Raw genomic sequence first — 10,433 nt, forward strand, 5'->3', positions numbered from 1 at the left:
TCTCTCTCTCTCTCTCTCTCTCTCTCTCTCTCTCTCTCTCTTGCACATGCACGGGCAAGCACTTCCCCCCCACACACACAACTTTTTATTCTGAAGCCATGTTTGCCTTTAAACTCACTGTCCTCTTGCCTTAACCTCTAAAGTGTTAGAATTACAGATTTGCATGCACCACCATGATTGGTTTGATATGACTTTTAAATTTATACTATTTAGCAAACAGAAATAGAAGATTCCATAAAAACATATATCAAAAATGTTGTAATCTACTCTGAGGAAGAAGTCAGTACCCATGTGTAGTGTCAATCATCCTTTTCATAATACCTAACATTATGAAAAAAAATTGAGAACATGGAACTTCATGCTCTTTCTAGTACATTTTCCATGGAGGTTAGTTACAATGTCAGATTATGACAAAAAAATCTATGTGGAAAAAGGATGAAATTTACTGTTTAAATTACTAAATTCAATTAATTTACTAATTTACTAAGATAAATCTTGATTATTTAATACATATAAGCATTTCAACTTTAGAAGTATATTAATCAAAATGTGTTTTAAGAATATAAATAGTCATCATGGAAGTAAACATTAAACAATATTTTTATCATTTAATAATTTTAACAGAAGGTATTTTTACATGAGGAGTCTAATATTAACAGTTTCACTGAATAGCATAGCTAGATGAATCATAACTGCATACTTCAAACTTTTATAACACATTACTTTACCTGTGTGAACAATGATAACTATTCATCTTAAACATAATTTCACTCATTAACTTTGAGTAATTATAACATCTATATTATGTGGTTCCATAAGACTAAATAAAATTACATTTCAAATATTTCAACACTACGTTCATTTTAAATGAAACATGGTCAGGAGAGTATATTGACTATCTTTACTTTACCTCTAGAGGTATACAATTTATATTAAAAAGTCTGGGCTCGCCAGGTGGTGGTGGCGCATGCCTTTAATCTCAGCACTTGGGAGGCAGAGGCAGGCAGATTTCTGAGTTCGAGGCCAGCCTGGTCTTCAAAGGACAGCCAGGGCTATACAGAGAAACCCTGTCTCAAAAAACCAAAAAAAAAAAAAAAAAGTCTGGGCTCAACAGACTTACTAGTCAATTTTTAGATTTCAGATTTTCATATTAGGAATATCTAACCTCTATTTTGTCAGTTGTATACTATGTTAAGATGTCTTAACTAGGCCAGAGCTGTATAATTTTTTAAGTTTAGTAAGTTTCATTATTGTACAAGAGAATGGGAAAATTGGAAGTAGTACAATGAGATCTATATGGAAAGAACAAATGTCTTTAATTTTTTGAAAAAAATTTAAGAGCATGACTTTGCATATCTTCATGTCCTGCTTTGTGGTTGAGGTTAAAAATAGCATGTCAAATATTCTAGCCTAAATCTATAGTAGCAAAAGGATGAAAAGCAAAATTATTTTGAATTTTGCTTTTATCTGATTTGTTTCTTTCCCTAGTATTTCTTCTGTAGAACCAAAGCATTGGTTTTGTCTATTTCTTTCCTAATTCAGTGTGAGCAAATTTTTGTCTACAATTTAACCTTTTTCCCTTATCAACTATCTGTGCATTATTTAGCAGATTTATGAGTTTATCACTATTTCTATTGTTATTATGTCCTGAATTGATAACCAACTCAAAACAATATATATTTTTATATTTATAAACTTGTCAATAACCATCATCATTGCTGTGTAGAAAAATATCTGTAATACAGTATACCTAGTTCTTGTTTTCAAAGCTATGCTTTATATGTCCGTGTCTTTACTTATGATCATCTGAATAATTAGTATCTGAAAAATTCCTGAAAATAATGAAAATCAGATTCCATGGAACTAGAGTTATAGGTAATTGTGACCTGTGATGTAGGTCCTAGAAATTGAACCTGAGTCCACTAGAAGAGCAGGTAAGGGTCTCACCCACTAAGCCATCTCTCCAGCCTGTTTTTTAAAAAACAATATTTCAATTAATTTTTCAGATTTTTGTACAATGTATTTAGAGAACATTCTAACCTCCACCTCCTTCCATAATCATCCTCCCCACACTTACTTCCCTTTTTCAACCCAATTTTGAGATTTCTTTGCTTTTTCTCCGACCAATTCCAGTTGTTTTGCCCAATTAATCTTAGGAAAGGACTTGGTTTGGCATGTAGTAGACCTATCATAATTACATTATTAAAGAAACTGACTCATCATGTAGTGGTGAGATTTTCTTTTTTTATGGTATTTTCTTCATTTACATTTCCAATGCTATCCCAAAAGTCCCCCATGCCCTCCCCCCCATCCTCCCCCCCACTCCCACTTCTTGGCCCTGGCATTCCCCTGTACTTAGGCATATAAAGTTTGCATGACCAATGGGCCTCTCTTTCCACTGATGGCCAACTAGGCCATCTTCTGATACATATGCAGCTAGAGACAAGAGCTCCTGGGGGTACTGGTTAGTTCATATTGTTGTTCCACCTATAGGGTTGCAGATTCCTTTAGCTCCTTGGGTACTTTCTCTAGCTCCTCCATTGGGGGCCCTGTGATCCATCCAATAGCTGACTGTGAGCATCCACTTTTGTGTTTGCTAGGCCCTGGCTTAGCCTCACAAGAGACAGCTATATCAGGGTCCTTTCAGCAAAATCTTGCTAGTGAATGCAATGGTGTCAGCATTTGGAGGCTGATTATGGGATGGATCCCCTGTTGATTCCTCACTTTGTGCTGAAGACTTTAAATGTCTTTACCTAGTTACAAGTCTTGTGCAAAATTTCACAAATACTGAGTTTATATGTGCAATTTCTCTGTTATTTCTAAAAAGAAACAAAACAAAACAACAACAAAAAAACCAGTTTTCTTGATTTTATGCACCACTTCTAAGAAGATGCTTCTCTAATGAGGTTTGAGGTATCATCTGATATATGACTAATGCAAGAAGTCATTGGAGTCATTTTAATATCATGTCAATTTAGGAACATGAAAATGTCGAATTCCCTAATGGAGTCTATACCCTACCTAGCCAAATAGTTTTTTTAAATCCTAAAATTAAATGAGAATGAGAACATGCCATACAAAATATATGGAAAACATCAATGAGACTCCAAAGAGAAAAAATTAAGAGACTAAGTAACTACATAATAACAAACAAACAAACAAAAAACCTGCTCACGCCTAGAGGCATTGCTGGTGTGGCTACTGTGTCACATGTGTATCAGTTGGTGGCAGAGGGGAGAGAGGTTATGTCTACATTCAGTGTTCAGACCAATGAACATCTGAACAATGAGTATCCTAAGAAACTCTAAGGGGAACAAAAGAAAGAGTACTTGAGATGACTACCAGCTGGGTGCCAGGGTGCCCTACTGGGCTTCCAGGAAAAAAACAAACAAACCAGATATTAGAAGAACCCCATTTTGAACTAGCTAAGAGTGATCCCACAGCAGAGAAGCCCTGTAAGTTATCTCTCTGGAGGGCCAACCCAAGAAGACCACTAAATCAGTGTCATGGCAGTACAGCCAGGGGAGCAAGCCTTGTATGACCACCTGTCTGGCACCCCTTCCCAGAAAAATTGCCTGAGCCAGGAATAGCACTCCTAAGATCATTCCTGAGATGATCTCTGATACTCAGAGAATCTGGGCATCACTAGAAGAACAAGTAAGTGGTGGAGACATAAAAGAAAATGAGAAACAGAAAGATAATAATGACGAGAGCAGCAGGCAAGAAAAAAGCATAAGTGTGAATAAGTGTGGTCCCTGCCCCTTGCCTACTATATCACTCAGGACAGTGGGCCCTGCACCTCTCCTGGACAACAAGATAGAGCTGTCCCTAAATGTGGGAGTTGTTGCTGAGCAGTACATGAAGAAATGAACACAGTAGAACCAGTGCTGTTTCTTGTCTTCTGGGCATAATGAAAAGAGACTTGAGGGTAATTAGGAACAGACTGGTGTGCGTATCCTGTAATGCCACCTGAGACTATGGTAGAGACCTGGCCTCTGTTGCTACTGCCTCCAGGGAATAAATATGGGTCTATGGTGGCAGTCCCATGGTTAGAGTAGACGTCCCTTGTTTGGGCTGCCATTTGGAGATATGTTGATGTCTAAGGGCTGTGCAGAATTGTCCCCACCTCTCACTCAGTCATCTTGGGCATAAGCTGACCCTGAACCATAATAGCAGTAGAGATGACCTCAACCCTAGCCAACTGTAGTATTTGGTAGAGCAATCTCTGTACACTGCAGGAATTGTGCATAAACCATATGTAGGCATGGGAGAGCTAGCCTGGTCAGTTTTCTGCTGTGTAGTGATGTAGAGGAAAAAGAGTTGTCCCCTCTAGTTTCTTGTCACCTACAGCAGGCAAGATAAAAGCATAAGTGTGGTCCTTGCCCCTTTCATACTATAGCACTCAGGACAGTGGGCCCTGCACCTCCCCTGGACAACAAGATAGAGCTGCCCCTAAATGTGGGAGTTGTTGTTGAGCAGTACATGAAGATATGAGCACAGTAGAACCACCACTGTTTCTTGTCTTCTGGGCTGTAGTGAGGATGAAGGAAAGACACATCCTTTTTTCTCCCTCATCCCTCACTGTCTATGGCATGTGGGAGAACTGGCCCCAGAGTCATGAGAGTGGGAGGACTGGCCATATCCTTCACCAGCTGCAACACTTGGGAAAGGGGCCTGACACCATAACTGGCCATCAGGGTATAGCTGGCCCTGGTTTCAGGGGTTGCTTGTAAGCTAGTCACATGGGCACAAGAGGAAGCAGACTGTCAAGCTAAGATTCCTCTCAAAGCAAGAACCAGGGTATTGAATTGGCTCACCCCAATATCTACCCCACTGATGAACATCTGTAGTGCCAGTCCTACAGATCCAAAGCTGTAGGATGTCCATGACACAGGGCAATAACAGTATGTCTGAGAAAAGTCCCAGTGAGGTGCTTGTATTGACAGTGTAGCAGAAGTCAAAGGCTTTTTCAATGACTCATTTCAGTGACTCATTTTAGTGAACATTTCAAGCAAAGAAGTGTATACAAAAATGTATACTGTGGTACATTCTGTTACACACTACAGCTTTGTTGTTGTTGGTTTTTGTTTTTTGTTTTATTTTTTGTTTGTTTGTTTGCTTGTTTGTTTGTTTGTTTGTTTGTTTGAGACAGGGTTTCTCTGTATAGCCCTGGCTGTCCTGGAACTCACTTTGTAGACCAGGCTGGCCTCGAACTCAGAAATCCGCCTGCCTCTGCCTCCCGAGTGCTGGGATTAAAGGGGTGTGCCACCACGCCCGGCCACACTACAGCTTTAACATGTTTAGGGGAAGATGTAACAATGGAGAGAAGGTGTGAAAGAAGGAGAGATGAGTGGTATTGGAGTGTATGTCAAATTTACCAATAAAAAGTTTTAAAACTGGGGAGATTTTATATTAATAATTAATAATATACCTTAAGGCTTTGCTAAATCAATATACAACATCCAAAAGGAGTTGAGGGGAATATAAAATAAAAGTCATGGATAAAATTAACAAAATAGAATTTAGGAAACAATACAAATAACCAGTGAAACACATTGTTGATCCTTTAACAAGATTGGTAAGCCTTGAGCCAGATTAATCAAAATAAACAGACAAACAGACAGAATGCCCAAATTAATAAAATCAGAAAAGTACACTGGAACATAACATAATTAAGTAAATTTATAAAATCACATATATAAATTAGAAATCTATACACTGTGCACTTCAGAAACAGGTCCAAGAAACACCTGAGCTGGAACTGACCTGAATTCTTTATCCCTAAGGACTAGCTTTGATGATTCCATAAGTGACTATGCATGCTTCAAAGGAGGGAAGCAATCAACATTCCTTCCAATCTATAATGCCTTAAACCACATCAATGACTAGTATGACATAATAACCCAACAGGTGTGGTAGTGGAACTCATACCTTGGCAGAAACCTCAGGTCTCTGCTGGATTTAAGACCTGCCTAAAACGTGGAAAACTATGCCTGGTACTATAAACAAAATTATTTGGTGCTAAGGAATTCATGGTTTTAGAGAACAACATACAGTCACTAATTTACCAAACCAGTATAATTCCTAACTACAATTTGTAAAAGTTTGTCCTTAAATCCCCAGAAAAGTTTAATATTTACCATTCATCATGAAATCTTTTTAAAACAGATGTAGGCTACTCTTTACCTGCCATTGGTAATTCAGAAATATTTGGTATATAGCTAATTTAAAATTGTATTTAGAATATTTTCCAAAGAATACAGGCTTTGTTTCTAAAACCACAGTAAAGACATGGGAGAATATTTTACCCTGACATGAATGAAAATGAAAACCTAATACAATAGCATTTTAGTTCAAAGTCAGTATGATAATCACAAAAAGTCTCAGAATGAGATATTGGGCCCTATTTACTTTGTTGTAAGTGTGCATTTAAAAATGAATATATGAGGGTGGACCAATAATCATATAGCAATATTTACAATTTTAATCCAATTATTTCTTATATCATACTAAGAAAGTAATTTTTAAATGATCATTGCAACATTACCTAAACTGTATTCTAAATAATTATTAATGTATTAAAGTTAGTAAATCCTACAACCATAGAAATGACTCTAAAAGCTGAAGGGGTTTGCAACCCTATAGGAAGAACAACAATATCAACCGACTAGAGCCCCCAGAGCTCCCAGGGACTAAACCACCAATCAAAGAGTACACATGGAGGGCCGATGGCTCCAGCCGCCTATGTAGCAGAGGATGACCTTGTCAGTCATCAATGGGAGGAGAAGCCCTTGGTCAAGTGAAGGTTCTATGCCCCAGTGTAGGGAAATGCCAGGGTAGGAAGGAGGGAGTGGGTGGGTGGGGGAACAACATCATAGAAACAGGAGGGAGAGAGGATGGGATGAGGAGGCAGGAAAGGGAATAACATTTGAAATGTAAGAAAATATCCAATAAAAGGAAAAAAGGAGAGAAATGACTCCACACTATAAGAAAATCAACATACATCAACAACACTTGAAAACTTGCTTTTGTATGCTCAATCATACTAAATAGTATTTAAGCAAAATGAGCTACATCCTTGAAAGATCTCAGAGTACCCAGCATATCAAGTCTTTCAAGTCAACTTAAGTTGTGCTATTAAGTATACTATAAATTTAAAGACCAAGAACACTAAACCAACTTTGGACAAGAAAATTCATGAGTCATTCACTTCTTTAACCTTCATCAATTGTCGTTTGTTCATCTTTTATCTAATTAGGGCATACATTTGATTTATTCTCAATTTCGTACATATACCTGAGAAAACTGTAGGAGCTAATATATTGCCACAATTCATTATATTTTTAAACCTCCAAACAAAATTCCCTTGCAGCAGCTTAAAACCACATTTCCAATTATGATTTAACGGAGGAAATATTATTCTTAAGCATTGTGATGTGCCAGTGTCCATTACTGACTAACAACAGAGGGTTTTCTACCCCAACTTGTTTGTCATTGTTTTATGTACCTCCTATTGACAACAAACTTATACCTGCTCCCATTCTACACACATGAGAGAAATCATCAACTCATTTAGGAAATTGTAAAACCTGCCTAGAAGTCAGCAGTTTGTGAGTAGACCTGATCAAGTCTCTCCATTTTTCCTAACTCTCATTTAGTGATACCTTGATTATTTTGAGTTTAAAGAAATGTCATCACAATTACAGAATTTAGTTGTTAGTAATAAGAACAAATATACAAAACCTATAGTATTGTTAGGAACGTACTTGAACATAGACATTTCTCTGTGTTCTATATTTTTCAAAACGCATGAATAAATTAAGACTTTTAATATACAGTATCATCACTTCCTCATAAACCAGCCCCAACGTGTGATTTATTTTTCTTTGTCCTATTACAGAAAGTTAAAGTCAATATTACTTCATCTTAATTGAGGAAAGTCTCTCTGAACTCTACCCAGGCTCCCAATCACAGTGTGGAAAATGAAAAGAAAACATAGCAGAAGCCAGTAATATAATACTGAAAAATTGAAAAATGAACTGAGTACTACTCTAGAGAGTAGTGTAATGATAGAGCATAGATATAGATTATAGATAGACCATTGAGATAGATCCCCAGCATAGATAATATCCTAATTTAGATATCCTGTACTGAAGGAGAAGGAAGAGTCAAGGAAAAAAAGGAGAAAGAGGAGAAGGAAGAAAATATCAAGGAAGAGTGTTTACTATAAAAAGAATAAAATATTGTTATAGATTTTAGAGTAATCCATTTAAAATATGACACACTATTGCTTTACACATTTAGTAGTAACGTAGCCAGAAGGCTGGGGGAAGACACGCATAATGCCCTGGTGACCGTTTCACTATCTGAGTGACCAGAGACCACACTAGATCAGCCCTCACACCCTTTTATTGAGCTTTTTTTCTCAGATCTGCTATAGAATTTATCTTTATGGAAGATATCCATGTACTTTACAATGAGGTGTGATGGAGTCAAATCTTAAGCTTTGTTGTTCACATGAGGTTGACTTAATTATCATCAGGATTTTTTTCACCAAGTTGTGTTGCTTAAATACGCCTAAAATAAACTACTCTGTGTGAAACTAAGAGTTTGAGCCAACACTGTCTATGAGTCATGTAAAGACTCTGAAATTTTATATACCCATTTCAGGATTTTCTTCAAAATCAAATAGTTTTCTTTTAAAATTCTCTTATCAAAGGATTATTAATCACATTACATTTACTCTCACCATTCTTTAAGTTCTAGTAACTTGGTATAAGCTCATTTTTACCAGGCAATATTTTTATAATTTTATCTTGGATAATGGAACTCTTCTCTCATTCTTACCTTCCGCTTGTTCTCAACAAAAAATTGCTGTTCACAAGGTATCTGAGAAAACATTAACTTCCAGAGCAAGATCCACACAGCATTGTGTGCCAAGTCACCTGTCATATATTTTTACAATTTCTCCAGGGAATTTAGCATCTTACCTTCAATTGTAACACTGCATGGTGCCAGCTACTTTTCTTCCTAGTGATTTACAAAATGTAGGTTTAAACTTGATAAAAATGATTCACAAATTAGGAAAAAGAGAGAGTTACTTCATTTTATTATTGAATGATAAATTCTTATTTTGTTTCCTCGGTCTGTTTATCATTTACATATTGAACCCCATTTTCACTTACTTTCTATATCATATTTTTGAACTCTATATAAAGTTCATAAAAATAGGTAAAAAGCAGCAATTAAACTTCTCATTCTAGTTAGGTAAAATCCTTGAGTGCTTCATCTTATTTACTGTAAATAGAACATTGTTCAAGTTCATCAATCACTTTCTTTTTTCATTTTTTATTAATAATACTAATTATTAATATCCCCATTCCCATTTCCCTTCTGCAAATTCCTATGCCCTCCCATTCCTCTATGAGGATGCTCCACCATCTGCTCACCCACTCCTGCCCCAGTGCAGTAGCATTCCCCTACACTGGGTCATCGAGCCTCCACAGGAATGAGGGATTCAAGTTAAATCTGTTAAGTCAAGTTGACTTACAGGTACTCATGCACTCATAGGCTTTTAATATTTCTATGACTATTTTCTATTCTAGCTAATATCATTCCCTACCATTTTTAATTTTAAGATTTCTCCATTCTTCCTGTATATCCTTTCCAACTCTTCTTTAAACTCATAGCCTTTTTTTTACATCAAATGTTATTGAATTATTTATTCCTATATATAACCTGTTGAGTCCATGAAATGCTAGTTGTATGTCAGTTTACAGAGCTGAAAATTCAGCACCACAAAATGAATCACTGTGGTCTATCCTGGGCAGGACCATGTCTCCTCCTCTCTTAACTCAGTTCTCTACAGTTCTTTCTGTAGGAATGAGGTCTCATGGTCTTTTCCCCATCCAGCTTGGTATGTTTCACTGGTGTCATCCTTGTTCAACTCACATTGTTTCTCTCTCTAGGCTCTGTTTCTTCTTTCTTAAACTCTGTTTGTCTAGAATGCAGTCTGAGTTTTGAATTCTCAAAATTGTCTCACCTGATTTTTTGTAGTTTATCATATTCTTACAATGAAAGCTTTATGAAAATGGCTCAAATAAAAATCAGATGGGAAGATACATAGGCACAATTTGAAAAAATGTTTGACTAATACTCTGTAAGTATGTTTTCTTAGAAATATTTGTTTTTGTTCTGGGATATTTCAATAACTCTCAAAAAATTGTGAAATTCCTCCAATCTATAAGTTGGTGTGTGTGTGTGTGTGTGTGTGTGTGCTCACAGTTTTCATTGGTGTATGGAAGTGTTTGAATTCTATATAGTTCCAGTCATTGATTCTAGGTACTATTTTCTAGGCTATTGGGGTTTTTAATTTAAAAATACCCGTGCCTACCTCTAACTTGGTGAAGTATTTGGCTTTCTTTTTTTTTTTT

General features: G+C 36.5%; 1 protein-coding gene and 1 non-coding gene across 2 annotated transcripts in view; both read left to right on the top strand.

The window, feature by feature from the left end:
- Window positions 1-10,433, top strand: part of LOC110311252 (protein HIRA) — an 844,395-nt gene that overhangs the window by 513,304 nt on the left and 320,658 nt on the right. The gene's annotated exons all lie outside the window — the stretch shown is intronic.
- LOC115029637 lies at window positions 3,167-3,302 on the top strand. The gene has a single exon (XR_003835202.1). It is a non-coding gene; the product is annotated as a small nucleolar RNA SNORA17 (small nucleolar RNA).

The sequence above is a fragment of the Mus caroli genome, chromosome 16, assembly GCF_900094665.2.
Source record: "Mus caroli chromosome 16, CAROLI_EIJ_v1.1, whole genome shotgun sequence".
Lineage (NCBI taxonomy): Eukaryota > Metazoa > Chordata > Mammalia > Rodentia > Muridae > Mus > Mus caroli.